This window comes from Heloderma suspectum, chromosome 3 (assembly GCF_057233095.1).
Source record: "Heloderma suspectum isolate Gila_16-S chromosome 3, 16-S_ref, whole genome shotgun sequence".
NCBI classification, from domain to species: domain Eukaryota; kingdom Metazoa; phylum Chordata; class Lepidosauria; order Squamata; family Helodermatidae; genus Heloderma; species Heloderma suspectum.
In genome coordinates this window covers 6335908-6357703 of record NC_139460.1, presented here as the reverse complement: position 1 = coordinate 6357703, position 21796 = coordinate 6335908, and the positions used below count along the sequence as shown (strand labels likewise).

At 49.6% G+C, this 21796-nt stretch overlaps 1 protein-coding gene across 1 annotated transcript in view; it reads left to right on the top strand.

Annotated features, from left to right (window-relative positions):
• The first annotated feature begins 234 nt into the window (after positions 1-234).
• Positions 235-21796, top strand: part of RELT (RELT TNF receptor) — an 82332-nt gene continuing 60770 nt past the window's right edge. The window contains exon 1 of the mRNA XM_084842408.1: positions 235-429. The gene's annotated coding sequence lies outside the window, so the exon portion shown is untranslated. The remainder of the gene's footprint in view (positions 430-21796) is intronic.

Genomic DNA, 21796 nt, shown 5'->3' with positions numbered 1-21796 from the left:
CCGGTCCAGGCTGAGCCCAGAGCGGAGGCCCCCCGGACCCAGGAGCCCCCGGCCCCGCCGCGGGAGGGCCCGGCTGGGGGGAGGCTGCGGGCGCCACGCGCGCCCCCAACCCGTCGCCCCGCGCCGCTCGCGCCCGTCCCCACAGGGCGGCGCGGGAGAGCCACAGGCCGCCCGGGAGGGGCTCGCGGGGGCGCGCCGCCCCGTGACGCGCGGAGGGGGCGGGGCCCGGGCCGTTGCGACGCGTCGCGAGGGGCGGCGCCAGAGCGCTACTTCGCCGCCGGCCGCGCGCGCGCTCCGCTCATTCATACAGGCGGCGGCGGCGCGGCGCGGCGCGGCGCGGGGCCGCAGCTTTGCTCCCGGGGGTCGGACGGGTCCGCGCGCGGCTGGCTGCGCCTGGGAGCCGGATCCTCCGCGGAGCCCTGCGCCCAGGTAAGGAGCCGGCCCCGCCCCGCCCCGCCCTGCCCGAGCCGCCCGGGGATGCCGCGGCCACCTGGGCGGCCGCTGGGGCCTGGCGGCGAAGGCGGAGCGGGGCGGGCCGGGCGCCCTTGGCCCGACTGGCCCGGGCCCCCCTCACGCCCCCGCTCCGCCGGGCGCCCCTCGGCCGACGCCTGCGCGGCCCAGCCCGGGTGCCTGGCCTGCGGCTCCCGCCGTTCCAGCCAGCGGCGGCAGCTCCCGTCCGCTGCAAGCCGTGGGGTCCTGGGGGTGCAGCGCGGGGTGCGGGGCCCTGTGGCCGGCACGGCCGAGGGGCACCGGGCTGAGGACGGCTGCGCGAGCGCCCCGGTGCGCCTGTCTGCTCCGCGCCCCCCCCGCAGCCCGGGCCGCCGCTTCCGGGGCGCCCGGCGCGCTGCGCCCGCGGGCGGGAGGCTCCGCGCTCCGGGTGGCGCAGGGGCGACTTCGGTGGCGCGCCCTGGTGGCCCTGCAGCGGCCTCCGGGGTGGTTCTGCCGGCTCAGGCCGAGCCGCGGCGCGCGGCCAGCCCCGTGTTCTGGCTCCGACGGGCCGATGCCCCGGGCTGGGTGTTTGCCCGCCGGGGCGGACGGCAGCGGTGGCCCGCTGTTCTTTCTCCCTGGCGCCTGGTAGTCAGGGCTACGCTGATGCTGCACGGCGAAGTTCCGTGGAGCGGCTGTGAGTGAAGAGCCCCCGGTAGACTCCCCAGCACCCCGCTGTGGCGCCGCGCCTCTTGCTTCCTCCGGATCCCGTGTCTTCGGGGAAGCCTGAGGCTCTGCCTGCCCCTTCCTCCTGTGGGCGACGGCAGTGGAACCTAAGCGCCTATAGCTTGAAGCAGTTGCCTGTGTTTCCCCCGTCTCCCCTGCCTCAGTGTCCCTCTCCTTCCGCTACGGCAAGTTCTGGATTGTAAGCTCCTTGGGGCAGAGAGCTGCCCTCTCGTACTCGGTAAACCACGATGCGTGCTGATGTCACTATATAAATAAATGAATGTGAAATAAAAGACTAGCCCTCTTCTCCTCCATGGATTCGTCTAATTCTGCTTTTAACTAGTGGTCATTTTGGGGTCCCCTTCATGGATCGCTGCCTTGTTGTGGCGAAGGGGCTTGCGTAACTCAGTGAAGCCATAAGCTATGCCGTGCAGGGCCACGGACAGGTCAGACTGTCACATTATTGTGCGTTGTTGATAGATGCATGAAAGTGTGGTGGGTCACACACTTGTGCTTTGAACCCAAGTTGTCCAGACCAAAGTCCAAGTTTAATTGTATAGATGGCATCTTGTTTAGGCACGCCATGTATTTCCCCCCTAAGCAGGTACTTCTGCACCTGCCAGTGGACTTAACTATGCTGAAGCAGGGTTGCCAACCGTTCCCCTGGCAGGGCGCCTGTGCTCTTACCAGCTGCTTAGCAGGAGGAAAGTCAGCCAGTAAAGTTTTTCCTAACTCTCCATCTGTAATGTAGCATGAAAGGGTTTTTTTCCTGCTGAATTTCTCCTTGTCGCACAGTTGTTAATGGCACAGGAGCTTACTGGGGAAGAGAAGTTGGCAAATTAACAGCAAAATTGTATTGCTTTTGGTATTCAGGGCTGCTTTTTGATGGTGTGGTTTGGTATCTCTCATAACAGCCTGCAAGTAGCCTCCTTGACTGTACTCTTGTGAGGGCACGAGCACTATGCATACCAAAAAATGCAGACTTCCATGTGATAAGTGGGGTAGCCAAGTGTGAAGGAGAACAGCAAGAGGCCTCTTTTACCTCTCAGAGTTGCGTAGGAGCAGGAATTTCAGTCAGAGGAGCTTGTCAGGAAGGGCTGGGAAAAGCTGCACCTTCTAAAACTCCCCTTATAACAGTTGTGGCAGCTCCCTCCTTGGAATCAAGTCAGCACAGAGTGAGGCTGAAATCCCAAACACTAGAGCAGGGGTGCAAAACCCCAGGCCTAGGGGCCAAATCTTACCCTCTGGGGTTCCCCAAATGGCCACACCCCCTTCTCCCCCCAACTGCCCATCATTTGGGGGTTTCCTAACTTTGGTGCAGGTCTTCCCCCATTCTGAAAGGTTGAAATGCCCCACTCCTTTTGCCTTTGGCTCCGTCCACCACTGGAATGCAGGACCCGAGAGCTTCTCCAAAATGGAATTTGGCCCTCAAGCTGAAAGAGGTTTTGCACCGGTGCACTGGAGACTAACTTCCATAAAACTGAGTGATATTCTTTTGAGTAAATCTATGCTTAGGATGGTGAGGTCGGTGTGCATGCTAAGAAGTGCAAAAATAATTTTTGAGGCAAGTCCAACATGCACAGGGGGCAATTAATGGGGCAATTCATGTGAAATGCTAAACTGGAGTTTGGGCTTGCATTATGTTTTTAACTTCTTTCTTATGTTATATTTTAATTTTGTTTTTAATCTGGTTTTTATTGTTAGCTGCCTTGAGTGCCATTTTTTGGCGGGTTGGAGGAATATAAATAAAATAAATAATGGAGCTTGCACACTTATTTTCTCCTTCTCCCCTCCCATATTAAGCTTAACTAGCTGCTTCATTTTTTTTACATTAAAACATAGCTTGCTGGCCGTTTTCATCCAAACTGGTGAACCATCATTTACATTTGCCTTGCAAACCAGGTTTATGATCTGGTTTGGAGGGCAAGCACAAGCCATGATTTGCCAGCTCAGATGTAACAGCAAACTATAGTTTGCTGTTAAATTCCTTCCCTTTTTGTTTGTTAAGCTGAGTGAGGGAGAAGGAAGTATATAAGCCCAGGGGTCATTCACTATAGCACCAAAATTGTTCGACCTTGCAGTGTGAACTGATGCAGACGCTTCCTCCTTATGTACTGTGATGTTCATTTCAACTACCACCTCTGGTTTATTCTGTCCTCTGGTCATCTACTTATGCCAACCTCGCACCCTCTAGATGTGTTGAGCTACAACTCCCATCATGCTGGCTAGGAATGATGGGTTTACAGGCTAACACATCTGGAGGGTACTCAGTTAAGGAAAGCTGATTTATACATTTCTTTCCAGCATGTTGTTGTTGTTGTATTTATATCCCGGCTTTTTCCCAATACTGGGACTCAAGGTGGCTTTACAGCATTAAAAACTTCTACAGTTAAAACATATAAATAGAAATATACAAAAGTTAAAAATATAATTAAATCATCGATAATATAATTGTATAAAATATCAAAATTTTAAAAGACAGCAACAATGTAAACATTAGTATCAATCCATCATAGTCTCACAGGTCCAGACTAGCTATCCCCAAAGGCCTGCCAGAAGAAAGGATTTTTTACCTGCCTGCGGAAACATAGCAAGGAGGGTGCCACTCTCGCCTCCCTGGGAAGGGATTTCCAGAGCCTTGAGGCAGCCACCAAGAAGGCCCTCTCCCGCTATCTTTTCCCAAGATAGGTTGCCTTACTTTTTCTCCATTTTCTCCTTTGGGCTAGGTTGCCTCTGATGCTGCAACCCACCGTGAACCCAGAGCTGAATAGGGGTCTATACCTGGAATGTTCTCATGCCTGAGGCCAACTTCACACGCACACACTCTCCATGCTGCAACATGTTCTCTCTGAAATAATGTGTTGTGTGTGGTGTGACCAGATGCCCCCACGCCCAAGACCATAGACTGCTATGAATAGCAACATATGGCAACTGCGAGCACATTTGGAATAAGGGAGCTGAGTGTGTGTAAAATAAGATTAATATGTATATATACTCACACCCTAACGCTGAGTCTGGCTAATGTTATTTTTAGGTATGTCAAGAATACCCCCTGTGAGTGGGACAGCTTCATGATACACAGATGTCTATTCTCCATGGGCTGCATTCTCAGCTGGGGTGATCCCAGCCGAGAGACTGCCCAAGAGGGCAAATGGGGACAGATTGCAGTGTCGGGGCACAAGCCCACTAGTAACGTCTCCTGAGGAAGCCCCACTGAGGTAGGCCAGTGTTGGGCAGGAGCAAGAGCATGCTCTTGTGTCGCTCCTGCCCCTTTCAATGGGCCGCGCACAGGAGGCGTTTCTGTTTCCAGTGGATTGTGCCTTTATAGCGCTGTCCTAAACGTCTCTGCTGAGACGTAAGCTCCACTGAGTTCGATAGAGCTTACTTCCAGGCATGTAGATAAAGGTCACAGCCATTCCCAACCTGGCGCCTGCCAGATGTGTCAGATTACAACTCCCAGCATCCCCAGCCAGCTGCTTTAGGATTGGCAGCAGTGAACACTTGGGTCCTATAAAGCTATTGGGAGTGGTGGATCATTCCCATGTGAAGAGGAACAGGTTATAAAAACTTGTGGATTTACTGGATTTACTTCACTGGTCTCCCAGTGTCTCTCCAGTTGGTTTTGAACTATGTAGCTGAGAGGAATCCAGGTTCATCTCAGGATTCAGCCCGTGAGTGTTGTTCTGAATGATGAAAATGGAAAGCGGGGCAGGATGTGGGCTCTCTGTGTCTTTCTCTGCTTCGCCTTTTAAGGACTTAAGAGCCCAGGTGGATACTGACCTTACAAGGTTATTGTAAGGCATACCACAAGAGAGTGTGCGTGAATTGCTTCGAGCTCTCAGAAGCGCTCTCCAAATTTTAACGATCATTATCTGGTATTCAGAAGTCAGCAGGGCTCTGAACATGAAGCCGGGGTGGCAAACCTATTGTCTTCCAGGTGTTGGACTCCAACTCCCAACATGCCACTCCACACCATTGGCTGTGCTGTCTGGGGCTGATAGGACCTGGAGCCTAACTTCTGTAGGGCCACAGATCTCCCAGCTCCACATCTGAATGCCTCCTGCTGGGGAACATGGGCTGAGGCTGCTGGGCGCTCGCGTCCTGCTTGTGGGCGTCCCGTTGGGGCAGCTGGTTGGCCACTGTAGGAAACAGGATGCGGGATTAGCGGAACGACCGCTCCCCACACCTCCCCTGAAATTTTACCAGTGCTGTGGGATGAGCAGCACAAACACAGCTTGATATATGAGACCGGCATCATTCCCTTTCTATCTGGTAATATAGAATACTAATTGTTTTTTGGATGTTTGTGTCTGGAACGAGTAGCATGAAGACGACATGGAGTAATTGCGAGAGGCTCTCTATGCGCCAACATACACTAATATTCAGAAACTGGCTTTGTTTGTATTGCATCAAAGCAAACGGTGGACATCTTGACTTGTAAGTTTCCATAGTGCCTGCTTGACTGGCGCTCAGCCATGGAAACGGAGTTCAGACAGCTAGTCAGAGATTAATGCACTCTCACTGGATTTGTTCAGGCTCTCCAGCAGTGCGTGTGTTTCATGAACACTTCTGATTCCCACAACAAAATTCACCCTCTTGGCAAGTTTTGAGGAGCGGTTCATATGGGGGCGGGGGGGGGGGAACTGTCCACAGTTCAACTCCCTCCCCCAAACCCGTTCAGTGTGAGAGTAGCGCTTTCTGCTCTCACTCTGAGCTGGCTTCGTGACATCATCTAGCGAAATCTAGTTGGCTGTGTGGCATGTCACGTTTATTGTGTGCTCCCTGGTTGGCTGGGATCACTGGGGTGGGGTGCAAATGACACCAGAGTAGCAGCAGAGGGGGCCAACTGCTGCAAACAGTGGGGAAAAAGTTCAGTAAATAGGCTTTTCAAGCAACTTGTGAGCCCCATGGGAACCCATCCACTCCACATTTTGGCATGCAAAGTTTCAGTGTACTCTAAGTTGAGCATGAGTTATGTTAAGAACATAAGAAGAGCCCTGCTGGGTCAGACCAAGGGTCCATCTAGTCCAGCATTCTGGTCACACAGTGGCCGACCAGTTTTGCATAATGGCATAATCCACTTATTGTATAGTCCAATTATCCAACGTTGCATAATTGGAATGCATCAAATGGGTCATCTGGTCTCTGTTCCCACTTGCAGTAGGCTGCAATCCTGTACATTAGGGGTGTCAACCTTTTTTAGTCCAAGGGCCAAATTCAATTTCAGAAAAGCTCTCGGGAGTGGAGGGGTCACATTTGGGGGGGGGGTGCTGAAAATACCAACAATGCCAGCATATTTTAGCTTAAAATAAAACAATGCCAGCATATTTTAGCTGCCTTAGGAGAGGCATCTCAACCTTTCAGAAGGGCGGGGGGGATCCTGTGCAGAGGCAGGGAGACTTCTAGACGACCAGCAGCGCAAGGAAAGAGAGTGGGGCCAGGGTGAGGTGGCCTTCTGGGGTACCCGCGAGTATCACATTTGAGTTGAGGTTCAATGCCCCTACTGTACATTTTTACCTGGGAATAAGCCCAGCTGAATTAAGTTGGGGCTTAGTGTTGGACTGGGAGCTGGTAGATCCGGGTTCTAGTCCCCACTCAGCCATGGAAGCACACTGGGTGACTTTGGGCCAGTCACAGACTCTCAGCTGAACCTACCTCACAAGGCTGTTGTTGTGAGGATAAAATGGAGAGGAAGAGGATAATGTCAGCCGCCTTGGGTTCCTTGCAAGAGGAAAAAAGGCGGGGTATAAATGCAATAAATAAATAAAATATGGAGGCAGATGTTACAGTTGCTGAAGGGGAAAGGGAGCTGTACCGTTTGTAGGCCTTTTGGGAAGGTGGGCAGCCAGGCCAAGGATGCAGGCTAAATGTTCCAGGTAAAAAATACAGGCGCTCCAGGTGAGCCATGATGTGAGGAGACATCCCGAATAATGCCCACGAAAGTCAGGGACCTCTGGCAACCGCCAGCGGCACCTGTTCATTTGTTCATCCTGCAGTCTCGGCAGTCTGGCATGCCTCTGTTGAGTCAGTGCTGGAAAACATTTTTTAAAATGACAGGCTGTGTGAAAAGGGATGTTGGTAGGGAAAGTGTCTGTGTAGTGGTTTAGGAAGGAATGCTTAGTTCTGCAAGCTCGTAAATTACAGGGCACGCAAAGGCTCTCTTCCCGGAAACCTGCCGCTGAACTCCTTTGAGAAAGCTGTGGCCGGAGCAGCTCCCCCCGCAACAATCCAAATTACGCACTGAAGAAGAAATGTGAAGCCTGCCAATGTGTTTAAAAAATCATGCAAATTAACTTAGTTTTCATATGTTGACTCACTAATTTGCTGAGATGGGGAGAACATGGGAAGACTTGTGTTTTAGTTTGTGAATCACTTTTGACATTAATAGGAAAAAGTAGCATCTAAATGGTTTTAAGTAAGAAAAAATAAAATGGGAAGAAGGACTGAGATGGAGATCAGGGGGAGAACCATTTCTATGAAATAGTGGCCATGGGAGAAAAACAGGGTACTAACACTCTACAGCAGCCTCCCCCAAACTGGCACTCTCCAGAAGTGTTGGGCTAAAACTCCCATCATCCACAGCCATGTTGGCTGTGTCAGACTACAGGTGTGGACTTGTATGACTAAATGCTCTTCTATATTATATGTTTCAGAGCCCTGTACATAGTAACCTAGCATGTCAGGGAGAAGACCATTTCCATTACATGCTAAGTTTCTATGTGCATGGGTTTATTTATCTTTTTGGTATTAAGGAGTGCTATCATGATGAGTCCACACCAGTAGTCTGAAGAGGTACAGTCCACTTTGGTGGAAATGGAGTGAGAGATGGGCAGGAAGCAGGCAAGGGAGAAACTGGAGAGACAGGAAGATTATGCATCAGGGATGGGCAAAGAGTTTCTTCTAAGGCTTGCAGATGTGTGTGGGCAATTTAGGGTGCAATCCTATGCACGTTTGGACAGAAAAAAGTCCTACAACTCCCAGCATGCCCTAGCCAGCACTGCTGGCTGGGGCATGCTGGGAGTTGTAGGACTTCTTTCTGTCTAAATGTGCACAGGATTGCACCCTTACTAGCTGAAATGTTGGCTGCAGGGCTCTAGAGCAACCCTGATGCCCTCCAGATGTGTTGGACTATCGCTATGCTGGCTGGGGATGATGGTAGTTGTAGTCCAACACCTGGCACCAGGTTGGGGATGGCTCCTCTGGAGGCTGTGCTAGTGCTGGAGGAAGCCCAGGGAATACTTAGAAACCCCTCAGCGGCCACAGCGAAACGTCAGTCAACGCCCTCTCCTTTGGGCAGCCAGCTTTCTCGGTATTCACCCCGGGCTTTCTTCATCGACTCTCTTGGCTCATCATCTCACATTTAGTCATAGGGCCTCCGTTGCGCGTGCGCCGCGTTTTACAGCAAAGCAGCCCCAGGCCTGGGCGTGGCGAATGACTTACTCTGAGCCAGTGCTGAAGGCTTGACTTAAACACCTGTATCTTCCCGGCATTTTAAAGCATTCTGTGAAATGGGCATTCTAAGTAGCAAGGAAGCATGAGTACCACAAATATCTCAGGGGGAGGGGCCCCCTGCCTGTCACTTAAATTGTAGGAGGGAATGTCCACTAGTGGGCTTGTGACATGGTGTGGTGATCTCACTTCATCAGTATACAGGCAAAATCCCACATACGTGGTGCCGCTGTTCTGGTGGGTTCCTAGTCTGGAGGTTTCTGGAATAACTTCTCCAGAAACCCTCAGACCGAGGACAAATCCTTTCCCACTCTATAAAGGATTTCTTCCAAACAGTAACCCCAAGATTCTGGTTGGCGAGGAATTTGGCACTGCCTTTTAGATTTACCTCCAGAGCCATTCAGAAAATAGGTTCTGACTACATTTTTCCACACCCTTTCTTTGAATTGCTCAAGGCAGGGTACCTAGCCCCATCCCCCATTCGCACAACAGTCCTGTGAAGTAGATAGGTGGGTGAGAAACTAGCCCAAAGCAGCCCGGTGAACCTTGCTGATGAGCATGGATTTGGGGCTTGGTCTCCCTTGTCCAAATCTGTCCACTCTGTGTTCCACTGCAGTGCTGTGATGCGCAGTGCACTCTTCCCACTGGGGTGCAATGGACAGCGGTTTCCTTCTTGGTCCCAGAAGACAGGAGGTGCCTTTTCTTGGACCAGCGTTGGTTCCTGCGGAAGCGTGCCAGCCTTGGAGTTTAACTGCTCCAGCGGAATGGAGCCACGCCTCAGGCCCCCACAAGCCTTGAGACCCCTCCCAATTAAATTTTGTAATTGTGAGGTGCCTTGAGGACCTTTGACTGAAAGGCAGGGTGCAGATGTTTCAGCGCTGGACTCCTCGTTTAGTTCTAGTCACGAGCACCTAGCCAAGTGTTCTGGATTCAAAGATGCCAACGTGGAGCAGAGGAAGCCTCATCCAGGCCTCATTGAAGTGGCTGGGTGAACATTGCAGTCCAGTGCCTTACACTGTGGATCGCTCCTTTAGAGTTCTGACTGGTTCTGTCTGAAACCCAGAGCGGCTTCACCGCCCCAATGACATCCGAGCTGCCAGCCTCCGCTGGCTGTAACGGAGAAGCCGCTTCGCCTGGTTTGGTTCGTGGAAGCTGCTCTGGCATGCCAGTCGCCCTTGCTGGATGGGACACAAGCTCCTTCAGCGAACCTCTCAGTTATCCAAGCAACAGTCTTTTAAGGGAGAACAGTGCAATTATCCTGTATTGCACATGGGGGAATAACAGATTGTCTAAGGCTCCTAGTGAGCTTGTAGCAAAGTGAGATTTGAACTCTTCCAGGGTTTGTGGTTGGGTCGCTCCTGCATTGTCTGAACTTTGCCTGCACCAGCTCAGTGGGCCCTACAAGTGTAGCAGCAGCACCTCGGTGTGCTCGAAACGGCAGCTGCGGTCAGCCCTCCCAGCACGGCCAGGAGCTGGGCTCCAGCCATGCCTTTGGGGAATGCGGAAGCCAGGATCGAGCCCAGGTAGCCACCCTCGAAAGTGCAGCTACGTTTATTTATTTATTTTAATCCCTTGGGGCTGTTTGCAGTCAAAAAGCTGAAACAACAATAAGAAATTGTTGTTTAAAGAAATTTAAAGAAATCTCTCTTTAAAAGAGCGCAGTCCTATGCTTGTTTAGACCAAAAAGAGTCCCACAACTCCCAGCATTCCCCAGCCAACCATGCTCCCTGCGGAATGCTGGGAGTTGTAGGACGTTTTTTCTGTCTAAGGATGCATAGGATCGCGCCCTAAAGCACTCCTGTGTACAGCACAAGGAAATGCAGTCTCACTGAACGTCACAGCTTGTTCCTTTCCAAGAGCAAGCCATTTTCCCCAGACTAGGAAAATGAGCTTTCTGCCAGAAATCCTTGCCTTAGCTGTAACCTCGCAATGGGTGAGACATTACCTCTTGGTTTATCTGCAATGCAGTAGCAACAGCTCTGTCTGCTGCCGCCTCCAAAACTTGCCGCTGTTCGGATAATGAGCAATTCACCACCACCGATTTCTCCTTGAAGGGTCGGATTCAAACAGCCTGGGGCAGGGGTTTTGCTTTTCTCCAGAGTTACTCCTTTGATACTGTAGATAAATCTTTGTGGCCAGGCTAGTAAGCACGGGGGGGGGGGGGGGGCGTGCAGAGTGACACAAATCCAGAGGGGTTGCAGACTGTGAGTCTCTTCCCACAGGGCTGCAAAACACTTAATGTGGCTCAAACATAAAATGGGCCCTCAAGGGCAGGTTGACTCAGGTCGCATAAAACAGAAACAGAATGTTGCATAAATCTGGCAGATTTTGTTTTGTTTAAAATTCCTATCCCCAAAATGAGGGTTTATCCAAGTGCTCAGTGAAGATATACTCCATCTGTAGATTAGCTTTCATGTGATAGTCATGGGTTCATAGCATTGGAAGGGATCTTGGAGGTCACCTAGTCCAACCTCTCCTCGATCCAAGACTCTCGCAACTACATACAGCTGAGGTTCAGAGCCTCTTTCAGCCTGAGGACTGAATTCCACAGCAACCCACAATAAATCTACAATTTGTTCTTAGGTTATCTGTGGGTTGTTTAACCCATGAATAACCCATAGTGTATGGGTTTACATGTCACAAAACAAGCTCTGATCAGGCTGCTCAGAGGTTGATTATGCAAAGCAACAGCAGCACGCTCCAGACACACAACCCACAACCCACAATTTGCCGCAATTCCATGTGAACAGGCTGCGTCTTGTACTAGCTATGTGGTTACCACCAAATAAGCTAAGCAGGGTCAGCCCTGGTTAGTACTTGGATGGGAGACTGCTTGGGAATCAGGCTTCCTGCATTGAGATGGGGTTGGACTCGCTGGTCTTGTAAGCCCCTTCCACCCCTATGATTCTGTGATCTATCTTTTGTCCATCCTGAATCTCCTGCCAATTGTTTCATTGGGTGATTCCAAGTTTTAGTAGGATGGGACGGGAAGGAAAACTTCTCTCTCTCCCCTTCCCATGCATAATTTTATAAATCTCCATCATGTCTCTCCTCAGTCGTTGCCTTTTTATCTAAACAAAATCTGCTGGCTGAGGTAGAATTCGAACCCTTGCCCAACCCCACTGTGGTGTGGCTCTCTAGCCTTCATGCTGGCAAAAGGAACTGACTCCTTGATCTCTCTGTGTGCACTAATTGAGATGTGTTTCTATTTTTGTTGTCTTCTCAAAAGGATGTGAACATTAAAGGTGGTTTCTCTCTTCTCTGCCCCCCCGCCCACCCCCTTGCACCCTGCAATCTCCATGTCTAAGGAGAATGTAAAGCACTATGTAATTGGAATGGTTGAGACCTGCAATCCATCCAAATTATGGTATATTTGTCTGGTACTTTTTAAAGTTGGCACCTGCACTTTTTTGTTGTTTTATGTCTCGTTTCCTCTGGAAGAAACATGGGATAATTAATAGATTAAGAAAACTGGGCAGTTGTTTCTCTCCCTGAGCTCAGGTCTGTCTCCTGTGTTGGGCCCTGCATAAGTCGAGCTGAAGCACCCAAGGCTGGCCCAGAAACACATGGCTGGATTCTGGGTCGTCTGTGTGCAGCGTGGCCTGCTGGATGGACCTGAGCCGGCCTGATTCTTTTCCCCCATGGGCGCCTGTTTCCCTGCCCCCAGACCAGGGAAAGACCTACCGTTAGGCTACGTTTGGGAAATGCAGGCACGGCATGCTTCCAGACACACTCTTGAGTGGTTGGATGGAGGCAGTCCTGCGGTTACTGCCAAGTGTCGGCTCGATCCTGCCCCAAACCAAGCAAGGAAACAGCCCCTGCTGATAAAGTGAAATGTGTCTGGCAGTTGCTGTACTGTTTACATTCAGTGATCTTTACCCGGACCATCTTCAAGCAGTCAGAACCTTTGAATTGGCCTCCCACCAACCTGGTGCCCTCCGGATGTGTTGGGGGAGTGTGGCTGAGGATGATGGGAGTTGCTTTCCCACACATCTGGAGGGCACCAGGTTGGGGGAGACTACTCTACATAATGGATGCAGATGGAGTGTCATTTGTACCCATTATTCGAAGCCCTGCAAAGGCCCCTCTGAACCTACAGCTCTAGAGACAGTCAGTCGAGTGAATGGGTGTAGGTTGAGAGGGGTGGAGCCTGACATCTCCCCCTTGTGTTGATTGGCCATTGAGTTCGAAAAGGCTCATAAGCCAATGGCAAAGTAGTCAGCATCCGGAGCCTACCAGAAGGAAGGTTTTCGGCGGGGGGGGGGGGGGGTTGGCTGTAGTCATGAGGTTGCTGGAAACTTCTCGCCCATGTCCAAGACTGCTTTGCAGTCAAGTAGGCGAGAATTCCAAGGTCCTGTCCTTCCCTTCCTCCAAAATGTTCAGGGTGACATGGATGGGTCACCCCTCCCCATTTTATCTTCACAATGACCTTGTGAGGTAGGCTAGGAGAGAATGTGACGAGCCCAAGGGCCTGGCTGTTCTCTGCTGGGGGAATCGACTGGAGAAGGTCTGGGGATGGATGATCCTTCTGTTCCTTAGCTGGTCGCCATCTGTGGCTGTGGGATGGAAGGTCCATTGTTGGCTCTCCCACCCCATCCCAGCCGTGCCTTGTAGAGCAACTGCTGAATTACATTCCAAATGGAGCGCAAGACCAGTTCAGGAAAACATGGGCGTGCAAAGCTCAGGCAAATTGTGACTATCCAAATTAGACCTGCTAAATCAGTATATGTGCCATGTGTTACATCCATCAGGTCATTTGCCTCTCCGATTTGGAGGGGGTGTGATCTTTTACGTTACATAGTACTTGGAGTTCAAAACAGATGGAAAGAGTGATTGCTTTTGTTTCTAGCTGCTGACCGAGTTGATATTTTATTATTTTGATTTTTGATATGCTTTAAAATGCTGTTGGGCATCTTGAGAGCCTTAGACTGAGAGGTGGGATAACATTATTTTAATACATAAAATAAGATAGTGAGCTACATAGGGAAAGAGCAGGGGTGGGGGGAGGAGAAACCTAGAACAGGGGTAGGAAACCCATGGTCCTGCAGATATTGTTGTATTCCAACTCTCATCATCCCTTTCCAGAGTCCAATAACATCTAGAGAGCCACAGGTTCCACATAAGATGAGCTGTGCAGGATCAGACCAAGGGTCCATCTAATCCAGCACTCTGTTCACGCAGTGGACAACCAGCTGCCCACAGGAAACCCACAAGTAGGACAGGAGTGCAACAGCACATTCCTCATCTAGAGGGCAGTGGAAGAATGTATAATCATTACAGCTGCTTTCCCCAATCTGGTGCCCTCCAGATGTTTTGGACTACAACTCTCAGCATTCCTGAGCTGGTTGGGGGGTTCTGGGAGTTGTAGTCCAACCCATTTGGAGGGGGCCAGGTTGGAAAGGGCTGCTGTAATGTTTGAACAGGATCTGTTTCCACCTGTTGGTTGGAGCAGAGAGACTTGGGTGAACAATACATGAAGTTCAGGGGTCCAGACTTGAACCCCAGGCCACTAATTGCTCATCATGTAACTTCCCTGTTTTTCTTCCGCATGAAATGTGGGGCCTGGCCTACTTCTGGCAGATGCTGCTGTGACTCACGCCTTTGCCATCCATGCCCCCGTTGGCTGCGTCTCCCACTCTTGTGTTTGCCTTGGCTGCTTCTCTATTGTTGCAACAAAGATGCTTTAGAGGAGAAAAACTGGGCTCCTTTCCTCCAAACAGAAGAAATCTGTGTTGATGAAAACAACAAGTACTGAGAGAGAGAGAGAGAGAGAGAGAGAGAGAGGGCACATTGGCAAAAATCCACATTTGATGCAGTGGGATGTTGTAGCAACCCAAGTAAATTTCCGTCTCATCTTCTTGCTATCCAGTAAACTACGTTTCGGTGGGCATTTATTTATTTATTTATTTATTCATTCATTCATTCATTTCATTTCTATACCGCTCAATAGCTGAAGCTCTCTGGGCGGTTCACAGAAATTAACACTTGCATGTTAACTTACAATTTCTGTATGTGCCTTTAGTTTGGCTCTGTTATCCTTGGTTTTAGGCAGGGTGGGGAATCTATACATCTGTTTTCTTGACTTACAGAGATGTCTCATGTATAACAATCAAGAAAGATGTCTGACTGTCTCTAATCACCATCGTGCCATGAACATGAACCCTAGGCACCTGAAACTTGGCATGCATCCTCAGGGGACCCTGGGGGTGTGAGCTTTGGGGTTATTTTGTTTGGAAAACACATTAATTAATTTCAGTGCGTCTGTCTGTCTGAAGCCTGCAGTACCATCTTCAGTCACTGGGGGCACATTTTCCTAACCAGCATATAGCTTTGGGGTCCACACAGTGTGAAGCTGGGGGAGATGTATGATGTTGCCCCTCGCCCTGTTCATCTTCTCCCTCCCCCTGCCGTGGGGTAGCCCCCCTCAGGGGGATGGAGTGGCCAGACCCTCTCCCTCAGGGGGCTGTGGGGATGTACCATGGCAGAGGCAGTACCTAGGAGTGCCAGCAGGCCTGGCTTCGTTCAGACAAGCTGAGCACGATGTGTGCAACTCTGACAGCCGCAGAGGTTTGCTTGAAGGCTTCGCCGTCTCAAATTCAGGGCTATTCCGCCCCCTGCGAAACTCCATCTGTCCGTTAGCTACAAAGAAAGTGGAGAACGCCAAGCAGGCCTGTTAAACCGAAGGCTCACTTTGCTCAGCCGATCGCACTTTACTTTCTCCAAAGACTTTTTTATACATTCAGTGCTGAAGTTGGACTAGTTAGTTATTACATCTTATCCCGCTTTTCAAATTGGAATCCTCGGAGTGGCTCACAGTATAAATGCAATTGTTAGAATTAAAATATTGCAGTGTTAAAACCAAACTACAGTAAACCAGGGGCAGGCAGTGTGGTGCCTGTTGGCATCCGTGTGCCCGCAGACCCTTTCCTTGGTGCCCACCAGGGTGCTCTACCCTCCCACTTTTTTTCTAAATTGACACATTCCTTACCAGCAGCTGGGATCACTTCCAAGCAGAGTGTGGGTCTCCAGCTGCTACCTCTTCATTCCCCAGTAATGCCTCTGGGCTACATGGCAGGGTCCAGGGTCCTTCTCAAGCAACAGACACAGTGGGCGGCTGCAGACAGATGCTTTCCTCTCCAGCGCACCCAGTCACCAAGAAAAAGGAAGGGGGGGAGAGAAAAAGGGGCTTAAAACGGTGGGTTCAAATGGGTTGTTCAGTGTATTGAGACTCAGGCCCCCTCTGGGCCGTGTAAACAGTCATTTGGGCAGGTTGCTTGTCCTTTGTGACTAGCCACGCCTTCCATTGCAGCCATTTTGTGGTGGTGCCCGTGGCTGTTTATGAAATTGCCACATGTGCCCACACACCCAAAATGTTTTCCTCCCCTGGCCATAAGCCAGTCAACAATAAAATCCTACTTTAAAATGGAAAGCAGTTTTAATGCAACATCATTCCCAATGCCTGGTAAATTGTATGAACATAAACAACAAAGAGTCTTGTGGCGCCTTAAAGACTAATGAACTTATTTTTGAAATTTAATTTTGCAGCAGGCTAACATGGCCACCCCTCTGAGAACTTCATATGAACGTGGGATGCCCCCCTATATTTGGTCAGGCCATGGGGCCTCCTTGCGCATTAGTGTCTATGCTAACTGGCAGGGTCTTTTGCTGCCAGCTCCTTTTTTTTTGAGCTGGAGATGCCAGGGATTGAACCTGGAACCTTCTGCATGCAAAGCAGGAGCAGTCCTACTGAGCTATGCACCTATCCGTCAGTCAAAAGCCTTTTGGGACACGAGGGTTTTTCCTCCCAGCCTTCCTAAATGGGTCAACTGACCAGACTGAGTATGATGAAACTGGTTCATACATTTATTTATTACATTTCTATACCTCCCAATAGCTGACGCCCATCCCCATGGTATGGGTTGTTCCATTCAGGGTTGTGGTGATGTGTGAACATGGCTGTGCTAACAAACCATGGGTGTTAACCACAAACAATTTTGTAAAAGGGCTCAGGGACCTGGTTCATTCATTGTGACAATTCCTGGGTTATTTAAACTCTGGAATTGTTGGGACCAAGCGGCATCGAGTGAGCTCACTGCCTCCTGCATGCAGGAGCATTCCTGGGTTGCTACTGTGATGTTTGACCTTGGAACTCTGGGCTGTTTAGGGGTTAAACAAGCTAGGGTTCTGGGTTCGGACATCACAATAATGACCCAGGAATGGACAGGAGGCAGCACGCTTGCTCACTACTGTTCAACCCCGGCAATTCTTGGGTTAAACAACCCAAGAATAATGATGTATGAACTAGTTCATGGTTTGTTGTTGGGTTGATGAAACCATGGATTGTCATTACGTGTGAACCCAGAACTGTGGGTTGTTTCACCATGCTTCAGAGGCGGCAGGCAAGAGCAGTAAAAAACCCAAAAACTGTCCTCTCTACATTCCAAATACTACAGTGCCAGAAAAACTGTTGTGATACAAGGAGGGAGCAGGCAAAGGAGGAGCGAAACAACCCAGGGATTGAGAAACCCATGGTTGTTCAATCATCTACCAGACAAACCCTGAGTAGGTTAATTAAATTAGATTAAATAAACCACGGGTTAGCATTACATGTGAACCAAGCCATCCTGTCCAGGATCTGTAATGACATGTAACTGTTTTTTTACAAATTAGCAGTGATCCTGAAGCAGTTCGTGATCTGACACTTCATTTATATAACATCTCATCTCCCCCCCCCCATGCCTTTTCTTGAGTCACAGAGGAGCAAAGTGGCTATTTTAACACCTGCTGTTGATGTTGCTTCCTCTTCATCACATCCTGCTGTTTATTTCCGAGTTGCTCTTTTCTTCAAAGTTCAGGAAAATTTGCTCTTCCTTTGTCTGCTTCAGCCCTTTGGCAGCTGCTTGTGTGTGTGTGTGTGTGTGTGTCTGTGGTCACGTTTGCACAAAAAGATGACTGACTGTTAGGAAGAGGTGTCTGCCCATAGGTTGGCCACTTACGTACCCATCATCAAAAAAAAGAGGACCCAGATGTGCATAAGAAGTGCATATGCTAATTTATATGTAGAGATGCAAATTTAGAGAGAGTTGCTCTAATTTAAATAGGGATTCAGTACATAGAATCATAGAATAGTAGGGTTGGAAGGGGCCTACAAGGCCATCGAGTCCCACCCCCTGCTCAATGCAGGAATCCAGGTCAAAGCATCCCCGACAGGTAGTTGTCCAGCCTCCTCTTGAATGCCTCCAATGTGGGAGAGCCCACCACCTCCCTGGGGAATTGGTTCCATTGTCATATTGCTCTAACAGTCAGGAAGTTTTTCCTGATGTTCAGCCGGAATCTGACTTCCTGTAACTTGAGCCCGTTATTCCGTGTCCTGCATTCTGGGATGATTGAGAAGAGATTCTGGCCTTCCACTCTGTGACAACCTTTCAAATACCTGAAGAGCACTATCCTATCTCCCCTCAGTCTTCCCTTCTCAAGGCTAAACATGCCCAGTTCTTTCAGTCTCTCTTCATAGGGCTTTGTTTCCAGTCCCCTGATCATCTTTGTTGCCCTCCTCTGAACCCTCTCCAGTTTGCCTGCATCCTTCTTAAAATGTGGTGCCCAGAACTGGACACAGTATTCCAGATGAGGCCTAACCAGTGCTGAGTAGAGGGGAACGAGTACTTCCCGGGATTTGGAAGCTATGCTTCTATGAATGCAGCCCAAAAGAGCATTTGCCTTTTTTGCAGCCACATCACATTGTTGTCTCATATTCAGCTTGTGATCGACAACAATTCCAAGATCTTCCCCACATCTCACCCTACTGGGGAAGACAGGGACTAGGTGACTTCTGTGCTGAGTCTGCTGTCCAGGTGGTGTTGATGGGTGACTTCAAGGCCCCTGATGCTCTCCTTTCTAAGGGTTCTTACGGTGCAATCCTATGCATGTTTAGACAGAAGCTGGCTGGGGAACACTGGGAGCTGTAGGACTTTTTCTGTCTACACATGCATAGGATTGCACCTTTAATCTTAAAGCTGGGCTTGGACTGGAGACCTGTTAGAACATAGCAGGGGTGTAGAACCACCAGCCTCAACTGAGGTCCCAGTTAGGACCTTCCCCTGGCCTTTGTAAAGTAGCACACATGGCCACCCTACCTGTCCATGAAGAAGCCCTGATGGCTGCCGTTTTCCCACTTTGAGTCGGATGATTGGGGCAAAGGAAAGAATCTGGGTGTTTAAAATTTGCACAGCCCTACTGGAGAAGGAAATGGCAACCCACTCCAGTATTCTTGCCAAGAAAACCCCATGGAATGGATCACAAGGCTAACACTCAACAGTGGCCACAAGACTGGAAAAGGTCAGTTTACATTCCCATTCCAAAGAAGGGCAATGCCAAAGAGTGTTCAAACTACCGTACAATTGTGCTCATTTCACATGCCAGCAAAGTTATGCTCAAAATCCTACAAGCTAGGCTTCAGCAGTATGCGAACCGAGAACTACCGGAAGTACAAGCTGGGTTTCGAAGAGGCAGAGGAACTAGAGATTGAATCGCCAACATTCGCTGGATCATGGAGAAAGCAAGAGAATTCCAGAAAAGCGTCTCTTTCTGCTTCATTGACTACACTAAAGCCTTTGATTGTGTGGATCACAACAAACTGTGGCAAATTCTTAAAGAGATGGGAGTACCAGACCACCTTACCTGTCTCCTGAGAAACCTGTACGAGGGTCAAGAAGCAACAGTAAGAACCAGACATGGAACAACCAATTGGTTCCAAATTGGGAAAGGAGTACGACAAGGTTGCATATTGTCGCCCTGCTTATTTAATTTTTATGCAGAGTATATCATGAGAAATGCTGGGTTGGATGAATCACAGATTTTATTTTCTTGGGCTCCAAGATCACCGCAGACGGTGACTGTAGCCATGAAATTAAAAGACGCTTGCTCCTTGGGAGGAAAGCTATGGCAAACCTAGACAGCATAGTAAGAAGCAGAGACGTCACCTTGCCGACAAAGGTCCATATAATCAAAGCTATGGTTTTCCCAGTAGCAACGTATGGCTGTGAGAGCTGGACTATAAGGAAGGCTGAGCACCAAAGAATCGATGCTTTCTAACTGTGGTGCTGGAGAAGACTCTTACAAGTCCCCTGGACTGCAAGGAGGTCAAATCAGTCCATCCTAAAGGAAATCAACCCTGAGTGCTCATTGGAAGGACAGAGACTGAAGCTGAAGCTCCAATATTTTGGCCACCAAATGCGAAGAGAAAACTCTCTGGAAAAGACCCTGATGCTGGGAAAGACTGAAGGCAAAAGGAGAAGGGGACGGCAGAGGATGAGATGGCTAGATAGCATCACTGATGCAATGAATATGGACTTGAGCACGGCCCAGGAGAGAGCGCAGGACAGGAAGGCCTGGCGTGCTCTGGTCCATGGGGTCACGAAGAGTCAGACACGACTGAACAACAACAACAACAACAACAACACAACCCTTGATCCAGCAGTAGTGTTTGAGAAGTAGTCTTTCTCCAGAGGTGGTGGTGGTAGTGGGGATAAGATGAGTGTGCTTCTGTGGTTTTCTTTTGCTTTTTGAAAGTTGCTGTGCACTTCTGCACAGTTAAACCATGTAGATTCTTTTTAAGGACATGGTAATGACATAGATCAACATCTGCAGTCTTTGGGACCATTATTAGTTTCAACTGAAAATATGCAGCATTGTGAGCGCAAGCTTTGGAGATCTCAAGATCTCTTCATCAGGCAAGATATTATGAAAAGCAGAGGGTGGGGTGGAGGGAAGAAATGCCTGACCTGATGTTGAAGTCATGAGGTCTGCATGGTCCATGTCTTAAGGCAGAGTGGAGGAAGTAGCGCAGACTTCCTTCTCCAACCTGGGGCCCTCCAGATCTGCAACTCCCATCTGCCCCAGCCAGAATGGCCAATGCTCAGGGATGGTGGGAGTTGCAGTCCAGGTTTGACATTACACCTACCACTGGTCAGACAAAGATACACACATGGCTGATTTCCCCCATTTTTTTGGAAATATAAAAGCTAGTTATTTGGATTTGTCTCCAACCTTGGGCAAAACACACAGGCTCCTTGGTAGGCAGATGAGAAAAGTAGAGAAACACAGCAATTTTTATATTAGCAAAGCTGGAGATTAATCTTGGGTGGCACAGTAGCTTTTTAAAAAAGGTCAATAGCGTGTAGCCTCACTGTTTCTCTCCTCTTCCCCCATCTCCTTAGCTCACTGTTTCTCCCCTGCCTAGCCTCTAGCTTTGCCTTTTCTCTTCCGACTCTTCACTTTGCTGTTTCTCCCTGCTTCCAGCCTTGCTCTTTCTCTCCCCTCTCCACCTTTACCTTGCTATTTCCCCCTCCCTCCCAGTCTCTAGCCTCACTACACCCCTCCCCACATGTACCACCTCTTTAGCTCACTTTTGACTAGCCAGGCCCCATGGCAGCCATTGTGTGACTAGCCACATCTCCTTGGGGTGGCGCCCACAGCAGTTTCTAGAATTCCCAAATGTGGCCACAGGTCTAAAAAGGTTGGGGACCCCTGGTCTAGCTGGTTGCCCAGTTGCTGAACAGAGATTTAAAAAAACTAATTCCACCTTGCCCAAAAGTCTGGATCATTCCCCAAAGAGCTACTTTCAAATCCTTGTGCATGATCTTCTGCCCTGTGGAACTCCCTCCCCCATAATATTAAGCAGGCACTGACAACTTTGCCCTTTAGGCGTCTGCTTAAAACATATTTTTTCACTCAAACTTTCTCAGCTATATATATTGATTTTATTGATTGTTGATCACATTTTTTATGGAAAGGTGGAATATAAAATAAACTCTACTGTTGCTCAACTCATTGTCTAAGCCAGGCTTCTCCAACCTGGTGCTCTCCAGATGTATTGGACTTCAGTTCCCATCATCCTCAGCTTGCTGGGGATGGTGGACATTGTAGCCCAACACATCTGGAGGGCACCAGGTTGGGGACAAGTTGTGTACTGAGTATGTTAAGATTGGAATTGCATATCCCTTTGTTTTCTGCACTACTTTGCTGGCTTCCATTTAGCGTCTAAGCATTCTTGTCTCTCTTTAAATTAGATGAATGCTCTCTGTTGCAGTGTAGCTTGGCTGGATCAGGCCATCTCCTCTCTTGTTTCTGCTCCTGCTTTTTGTGGCTCTCCCTTGGTTCTTGCAAATGGGGAGGAGAAGGGAAGTGTTGCCGTCGC